The sequence below is a fragment of the Myripristis murdjan genome, chromosome 7, assembly GCF_902150065.1.
Source record: "Myripristis murdjan chromosome 7, fMyrMur1.1, whole genome shotgun sequence".
In the NCBI taxonomy this organism is placed as follows: domain Eukaryota; kingdom Metazoa; phylum Chordata; class Actinopteri; order Holocentriformes; family Holocentridae; genus Myripristis; species Myripristis murdjan.
The window spans coordinates 26,332,339-26,341,602 of record NC_043986.1 but is presented as its reverse complement, the minus strand read 5'-3'; positions in this window follow the sequence as shown (position 1 = coordinate 26,341,602).

Sequence of the window (9,264 nt, the reverse complement as noted above, 5' to 3'; positions counted from 1 at the left end):
CTTTTTCTAAAACTTTTTGTAAATGTCAAGAAAATGAATTTTGTCATTTTCTTGATACTAGTGGGCTGATCTGCCTTCTTCTGCCATGTTTCAACATTTTTATGCTGGTTCCCAGAAAAATTCCTGAAACAAGTGAAACTGCATTAGAAAAAATATTCATAATCCTAATCATTTGTGAAGTGGGACATTTTTTGCAGTGTGATTACTTGGCTTCTGCTGATGGATCTATATCTATGTTTAAGAATCTCTTTGAAGATTTTTTTTTACTATTACTTGGAAGGAGGTGTACATTGTTTATCGCCTGTTTTGGTCTCCTTTGGTTTTGGTCTCATCTACTTCTTGACCTTCTTTGGCCTTGGACTTGACTCAGACTCAACTGGAAATGGTCTTAAACTCCAAATTGATTGATGATTTTGACCGTCATTTGAAGTTTTGATGTTTGCACATTAGCAGTGCTGTCTGTCTGTATGCTAAAGACAATGAAGAACACAAATAAATAGATTTGGTTGAAAAACCTGAAGTGAAACTGGGCATTTTCCAGCAGGGAGATGTCGTGTGTGTGTGTGCGGGCTGTGGGGGTGGAGGGGACAGACAGAGAAGAAGGACAGACAGAGGGTGGGTTTTTAATCTGCCCTACCTTCTGTGTCGTGAGTATCTCCCACTGATATGGCCAGAGCCATTGCATCCAGGGGTGGGGCAGCTGGATGGGATGGATGGAGGTTAGAGATATGTTTAAGACGGGGTGCATTTTAGTCTGTTTGCAAGAAGCAACGATAACCGAAGGCAATAAAAACAAAAGTCAATTAAGATAAACAAAACAAAAAAACAAACCGAGACGCACATGAGACGTGCCGACCGGGAACACGTTTCACATAAACATGCACAGACATGCACATGCTCACAGATTTGTACCCCCACCCCCACCCCCTCCCACCAAACACACACAATGCACAAATGCAGGTGGCATCAAGGCGGGGAGAATATAATATTGTGTGTCGTACATCAACCTTGGCCTATATCCTGTTACTGTGAGCGATAAGGATCAGCCGAGGCCTGCTGTAATTTCCCCTGCTCTGCTCCGCTCACTAGTCGACATCATCAGGTCTACTCGCTCGCTCTCCCTCTCTCTCTCTCTCCTCTGATTCAGGTTGCTATGACCCCTCAGGACGGCTCATTTCAATTCTCATTAACTTCCCCCAGCAATTGCCCTTTATTACTCCAATTATCCTTATTATTAATTTCACTTATTAAAAAATGCTGCATTTGCATTTTAAATGAGGCGCTCTCCGGCCTCTCTGCTCTTCTTTTTTTTTTTTTTTTTCCTTTTCCTCTCTCCTCCTTAATCCAGCAACCTCAAGGTTTTCTGGAGCGCTGAGCACAGATCAATGCTCGGAGGTGAAGTGTGACAAAACGAGGAGAGGATGAAAAAATAATTTGGGGAGTGGAGGGAAGAGAGAGGAGGAGGAGGGGAGAGGACAATGAGCTTCATGACCGATGAGGGCCTGAAAGCCGAGGGTAGGAAGCGGGGGGGGCAGAAGGAGATGAGGGCGGAGGAAGAAATGGAGAAGGTAGGGCAACAGGGGAAACTAAATAATTACCCCTCACCACGCGCTCGTTTTTGCGCTGCATTCTCTGATCACATTGCAAAAAAAAGATCATCAGCCCTTTTCATTCTAGCTATGCGTTCTGAGCAGGAAATAGCAAAAAAGAAAAAAAAAAAAAAAAAGGCTGAGCAGATTCAATAGCTGCCTGCTGGAGCCGCTGACCAGAAGCTGAGTAGCAGTTATGATAAGAAAATAATAATAATAATAATAATAATAATAATACAAGAGCCAGCGACGATGGGTCTGTGAGAGCCAGAGGTACTTTGTGATGCACACTGAAAAAAAAAAAAAAACTTTATGAAAGGGATTTACACAAAGACGAAGGCATTTCCTTACCTCAGCTCTTGTCCTGCAAGCTCAATAGGAACTGCTGTGGAGAGAGAGAGAGAGAGGGAGGGAGAGAGTGAGAGAGAGAGGAGGGGAAAGATACAGAGAGAGTGAGAACAAAGGTGAACTACTGCTCAGAAAGCTGCACCGCTAAAAGAAACTCAGATCAATAAATCACAAATGCATACGATTCCCATGAGGCTTCCTCACAGAGGCTTACACACCGCTGACTGCATGATCAGGAGGAGGGGGGGGGGTTATAATACAAAAACAAGGAACACCTACACACGCATAAACACACACACACACACACACACACACAGGCGCGCAAACGTACACACAGAGGAACACATGCTCGCGAAAGCAAGCACAAAACAAACATAAGAAAAAGCGCTATACGCCTGGGCAAACACATGAACATCCGCAGTACATACACAAACATTCATCCACCCACACACACACACACACATACACATACACACATACACACACATAAACCAATGCAACGCAAACAGAGGAGAAAACCTAAATCAGCCAAACTGCTTAGCGCTGTTCAGAAAAGAAGTGACAATTATATGCAGACTTCAGCAATAAAACATGATTAATTGTTGCACTTTAGTTATCATAATTGGGAAAAGGAAATTAAAAGGAAAACTGCCTTCATCAGTAGAAAACACAGCATTTCTTTCAGGGCCAACTTAATTGCCTTCAAAACATAAATCAAGCTCTGGTCACAAACAACGCACAAACACACAAACACACACACACACACATACACAAGCACACACTCCTCTTGGCTGCGCACAGGCATCGATTGGGAGTTGAGCGATAGAATGAGTTTGGAGAAATATCCTATTTTCATTTGGAGCCGAGGAGAAAACAATACGATCCAGGAGAATTCAGTCACGGCTCCAATATCACATACATTAATCACATGTCAAAAAAAAAAAAAACAGTGGGTATCAAGATACCTTAAGAGCACGTAGAACACACACTCTCACACACACACACAGGCACACACAGACACACACTGTGGATGTGGGTGCAGCATCTCAGTTTCTCACTCTTTCATCATGCAGCAGGAATGACTGGACCCCGCTCTGCGCGCTGCATGGCACTGAACTGTGAACTTGCTGGCTCACTTCAAAACATCACACACACACACACTCACACACTCACACACACACTCACATCACATAGACGAGAGGACACGTATAGGGTATTAAAAAGCATGCCACACACACACGTGCATGCATGTACTCACATATACACACATATATACACCTATATTAGTTCTCTCTCTCTCTCTCTTTCCTCTCTCTCATCTCTCACGTCACCAACACACACACACACCACTCCTGTCCTGGCCTTTCCTGCTGAGAACTGCCAGTTTTATAGCTATTTAGCTGACCAGCAAAACGGAATCAGGCATGGCGTGTTATTGCGTTGTGTGTGTGTGTGTGTGTGTTTGTGTGGTGGTGTGTGTGTGTGTTTGTGTGTTGTGTGTGTGGGGACAGTTGCAAGGCAGCACCTTTTACAGAGAGAGTGGCCTGACAGTGACGGAGAGAAAAGACAAACACACTCACCTCTGATTCCCTTGACCGAGTGCGAGTTCGCTTGTCATCACCCTCTACACCTCATCTGGGATGGAGAGAGAGAGAGGGAGAGAGGAGAGAGAGAGAGAGAGAGAGAGAGAGAGAGAAGAAATTGGATAAGTGAGAGACAGTGAGAGAAAGAAAAGAAGACAGGAAGGCAAGTGAATGGAGGGATGGATCGAAAATGAAAAGAAGGGAAAGGGGGGGGGGGGGCAAAAGAATCCGTCATGCAAATTCTCTCAATGCCATGACTGATTTCTGGCACACATCCGTAGCTATCGTCCTTGCCTACCTGTGCATTAAAAGAGCTGCTATAATAACCCCCACTCAGAATGAAGCATGTTCCCATTGAATACAACAAGGTAACAGTGACACAAAGAGATATCCTATCTTTTATTCGCGCAAACCGGAGCACAGTGCGCCTCATCCCCTCTCTCTCTCTCTCTCTCTCTCTTCCCTCTCTCGCTCTCTCTCTCATATACAGTGCTGAAGCTACTGTACAAGCACCCCGCTCACATCCGAGAGAGATAGAAACAGAGGGAGAAAACGAGTACAGAGTGGATTCAACGTGCGGCGGATAAATCAGCAAAACACACACCAGGGTTACGAAATGAAAACACGGGGGACCGGTGGGAAAAAAAAACAAAAACAAAAAAAAAAAAAAACAAAGGAGAGTAGTAATCTCAAGCATGGGGGAGGGAAAGGGTATAGGAAGGAAAACAGCCCTGTTGTTGTGCACTGCTTTTTAAATTCGCATCCACCACCCTGCGCACCCACCCACCCCAGGCTCCCATCTCCCTCCCTGTAATTTCCTGCACCTGAGTGGTACACATGATTGTATACTGCACTCAGGCAAGCGCGTAAAGCCCATGCAAAGGCCACGGCCTCTGTAAGCAAAAGGGCCCGGCAATCATAACCGCGCTGAATAATAATAATAAAGCCAAAACACGATGCTTACAAAAGCTCTGTAATAGCCCTTTTAAGGAGAGGAGTTTGTGTGTTAGGGGACGCTGCTTCGTGCTCCCTGTTTACCACTGCCTGGCTTTTAAAGTCACAAAGGAGCAGGTTGTTAACCCCACTGCCTCTGAAACACCACACACACACACACACACACACACACACACTGACCCTCGGCCACACCTCACCAACAGCACCTCTCGCCGCTCGGAGCTGCTCTCAGTACACTCTAAAGCTATCAGATGCTTTTAGACACAATGGAGCCATTAGCTTTGATTACTGGACTCTGAGTTTTTTCCCCCCCATTGCAGATCCCTCCTCTCTCTCTTTTTCTCTTTCTCTCTCTCTCTCCCTCTCACACTTCCTCCCTCCTGTACGCTCCCCCCTCCCCGAACCCCTACCCCTTCATCCTCCCTCCTCTCCCTCCCTCTTGCCCAGGCACTTAGCTGCTTTGTTGCTTTTCTATAGTCAAGTTGGCACGGCCACAGTGGGATTCAAACACGGGGTCCCTGTCTCTCCTCTGCTTCACCCACTCCCTTTTTCCCCCCCTCTTTCTCTCTATCTGGCAATGCCCCTTCCTGCTAATAGACTACTTATGAAAGGGAGGAGGGAAAAGGGGGATGAGGAGAAGAAGAAGAAGCACGCTGTTGTTGTTGTTTGTTCCCCCCCAGCACCGCCTCCCCTTTTTTTTTTCTTTCGTCCCTTTTTTTTTTTTTTTTTTTTGGAGGAGGGTGCACTTCATTCATTAGCGGCTAGTGCTGGGGCCGACCGGAGGTACAGGTGCAGGCCGGGAGCCCCTCCCTTTCCTGTCTGGGTTTTCGCCGCCTCGGCCCGCCTGCGCCTCTTTTGATCGAGCGCTGTTAATGTAGAAGTCGCGCAACAAGAAGCAGCTTTGTGCCGCGGCCTAAAGGGAGCAGTTGACTCCCTCCGCGCTCCACTCCGCTCCGCTCGCAGCGCTGTGTAGGAAGATGAGCGAGCGAGTTTACAGCGAAGAGTGTGTGTTGTGTGTCTATGTGGTGTGGGTGTTGTGCCTGCACGCTGCCTATGTACATAGTGCATATCCTTCTGTGTACACTCGGTTGTGTGTGTGTGTGTGTGTGTGAGTGTGTGGGTGAGAAGGAAAAGAGTTAAAGAGGGGATCAAAGCGGCTGCGACATGAAGAGAAGGAGCCCACCACTGTCGCCTCTGTCTGTCCGTCCAGTGGTTTCCTTTACATCTTGGCAAGATATTCTCAACTCTTCGGTGCTTATCTGTAAAAGCACAAACCGTAGCGGGGGCAAGGTCTGCAGTGACAACAGTGGACATGAACAACAGAGGCCAGGGAGGGCAATGAAGAGTGGCAGTGAGCTCTGCACGCTGATAAATCGAAGGCTAATGCAGCAGGAATTATATACATGTTGTAAAAATAGGCTGTTGAACCACTTCAATTAAATGAATGTAACTGGGAGCTGGGGAGAGAGAAACGTGTGTATGTGTGTGTGAGCCTCATGCACATGTTCCTCCTCTATGAAGAGATTATATACTCTTCTGTTACTCCTGTTCTTTTTCATCCTTCCTCCTTTGCCTCCTCCTTACATTGATAATCATCAGATGAATAAAAACCTGGACTGAAAGGGGCCCCTATTGCTTTCATGTTTGCGTAACCATAGCTACGCACATTTAAATAGGTAAGCACATCTGAGTTCTCGTTTTTTTTTTTTCCTGTCCTTTTTCTCAATTCCAGCTCATTAAATTTGTATGAACACAAAGTCACAGCGAGTGAATCCAGATGCGGTGAGGCAGGCGATTCACCTGATTTTCATAATCTCTTTCAAAGGGCCCCTTTTTTTATGTATGTTCAAACTTGTCCTTTACCTTGTTGTTTTTTAATTAGATTCCTTGAATGAGGAATGTAGGTGGGCTTACAAGGTGCCAGCCATGTCTTATGCATAACACAGAGAGAGAGGAAGTGAGTTTGTGGTGTCAGGGTGTGTGTGTGAGTGTGTGTGTGTCTGAGCAAGTGTGCATTAAAAGTGCGTGGGCGTGTGCAAACATTTACGTACGTGGGAGTGCCCTTTGGGAGCATGTGCGAGGATATGCGCGTGTGCGTGTCTGCATTTGTGGCTGCACACGGATGTGCATGCGTGTGAACCGTTCTGCACGCACCAGCATGTGTGTGCATGTGGCGTCTGGGGGTTTAACTTGGTGTCAAGTGTGCAGAGTAAGAGGAAAAAGATAAAAAGAGGAGGAGGAAGAGGAGTAGGAGAAGGAGGAGGAGGAGGAGGAAAAGCTGCTCATCCCTACAGGCTGTGTTGTACATTATCAATTATGTCTCTCATTGTGTGCAGCGGTCGTTGCAGGAAGCCTCTGCTCTGCGCTGCATTCTGACAGCTCTATGTAAATGGCTGGCTGGGGGCAAATGACTTCACAGAGAAGGTCACCTTCGTCCCGTGGTGCACATAAATGACTCTTTTATTCATTTTCAGTTTACAAGAGTAGATGGGGAGGGGGTTAAGGAGAGAGGAGGAGGAGAGAGGAAAAGTAGGCATAAGTATTCGCGAGGCAACCAGTGACGAAGACTGACATCTCCAAAATTACCTGTGGACAGCAACTGCCAATTAGAGGCGCGGTGTGCAGTTCCCCTGCCAGCTGGGCCACACCGCGCGGCCTCCATGTTGGATCACTACACGGCAAGCCCTTCCACAGTTTCACTTTAATAATTCACACAAGGCAGGGCAGCGGGCGGAGGGAGGAGGGAGGAAGGAGGAGGGGCCATGTACAAGAGACAATGTGTTTCTCGCTTGATATGCGAAAAGGCTGTCCATAGGAACACATAATGGGTCAGATGTGACTATGTGTGTGTGTGTGTGTGTGTGTGTGTGTAGAAAGAGTGTGTAGTGCTTCCAGAGGTTTGCCTTTTGTGAGTCATTATGTTGTGCTTTCAGAGGGATACTTTCATGACTAAATATGAAGTCTTTAAGTATCTCCTCTCTCTCTCTCTTTCTCTCTCTCTCTCGCTCGCTCGCTCGCTCGCTCGCTCCACCTCCACTCTCCATCACCACTTTCATTCATCTTTCTTCACTACAAGTCTAAAAAGATAATAAGAGGAGCAGTGGTTCTGTGACAGGTATGAGTGCCAGGCCAAACAGAAGCAGCGGCCTCAGATGATGTAGTGTTAGAAATGAACACCGCCTCTTTCCTCAGCTCCCTCAGCTGCAGAAATCAAACCAAATCAATAAAAGTCATCTCTTCAGATGAACCTAAGCCATCAGAGGGAAGCAAAACTACTTTTACTAGGCCCAGGGGAAAACAACCCCCACCCCCACCCCCACCTCGGCACTCCTCTCTCTTTCAATCTTCAATCCCTCCATCCCTTTGTTGTGTGTCACATTCGCGGCCGAGATGCACAGGAATAAAGAAAACAGATGTTTGCAAAATGGAGAAATAACCTTGAAAAGGTAGCAACTTGAGTCAGAGGGTTTAGACTGAAGTGCAGGGAGTAGATAAAAGACAAAAGAGAGACAGACAGAGATGCGGGACAGTGGAGAGAGGGGTAAAAAGAGCGGCAAAAAAAAACTTACGGGGTGGTAGAGGAGAGAGCAACTATTTTTCTACTATGCTGATAAGGAGGAATATCAGGAATAAAAAAGTATGAGCAGCTCAAGGACATCCTTTTGAGTTTCTTTTTTTTTTCCTGTGTTTGAATAAAAAAAAAAAAATTCTCTGAAGTGAAGTCGGCAGAAGGAAAACGCTGAGCTGTGCTGTGCCATGCTGAGCTTAACTAGACTGAACTAAGCTGGACGGGGCTGAAGTAAGGACAAGGATGGGCAGGGCCAAGGGAGAGATTTGATGCGCTGTTTGATTTGTGTTTTTTCCACCCCAGCGCACCGTGCACTGGCCAGCATGGCACTGCCCAGTAAAGCTATACAACCCCCACCCGACCCCGATCCCCCACCACCACCCAACCCAACCCACCCCTCTCAACTCCACCCCACCTCTCTCCCTGCTGAGTTGGAAATCAGGGAAATGCCCAGGAAGCACAATCTGGGATGTGGGGTGTGTGTGGGGAGGGTGCGGGGTGAGACGGGGCAGTGGGAGAGTGCCCCGTCACTCACCATGATTGGTCGACGGCTCTGCAGTCTCTGGGAGGCCTGACAGCGGCTGCTGGTCCTCTCGCCTCGTGTCCACCGCTGGTTCACCAACTCGCCCCGAAACTCATTTTCTAACACCGTGAAGAGAGGAGAGGACACAGAGAGAGACAGAGAGAGAGGAGGGGTTAAGGAAGAGAAAGGGGTTAGGGAGGGGGTTGCAGGATTTGGAGTAGGGCAAGAAAAAGAAGAAAAAGGGGGTAAAAAAAAAAAAAAAAAAAAAAAAAGGAGAGTTGTCATGTTAAATCATCAGCATCAGCACCGACAGAGGGGGACAGTCGGCTGAGGAGGGGGTTTGGGGAAGGAAAGGGTGGGGAGGATGGGTGGGCGCTACTTCTGAGGTTGGTCAGGGCACTCAAGCATACTCCAGACACTAAAGGAACAGCGTGTGTGAGTGTGTGCTATGAACACACACACACATGCATGCACACGTCAGTAGGCACAGTTAAGTGCCCCAGCTGGGGTCCCTGTCAGTCTGCTATTAGAATCAATCAAATTTGCGCATTTTTATCAAGGTTTTCAGGGTGCATATACAAGCATGTTGGGGGATGGGTGTGAGGGGATACGAAGCAAGGAGGGGGGGTGGGGGGTGGGGGGCAAGGAATGGTCAGTAAATAATGAATCATCCATAAATCATGCCCCCCCCCCCCCCCC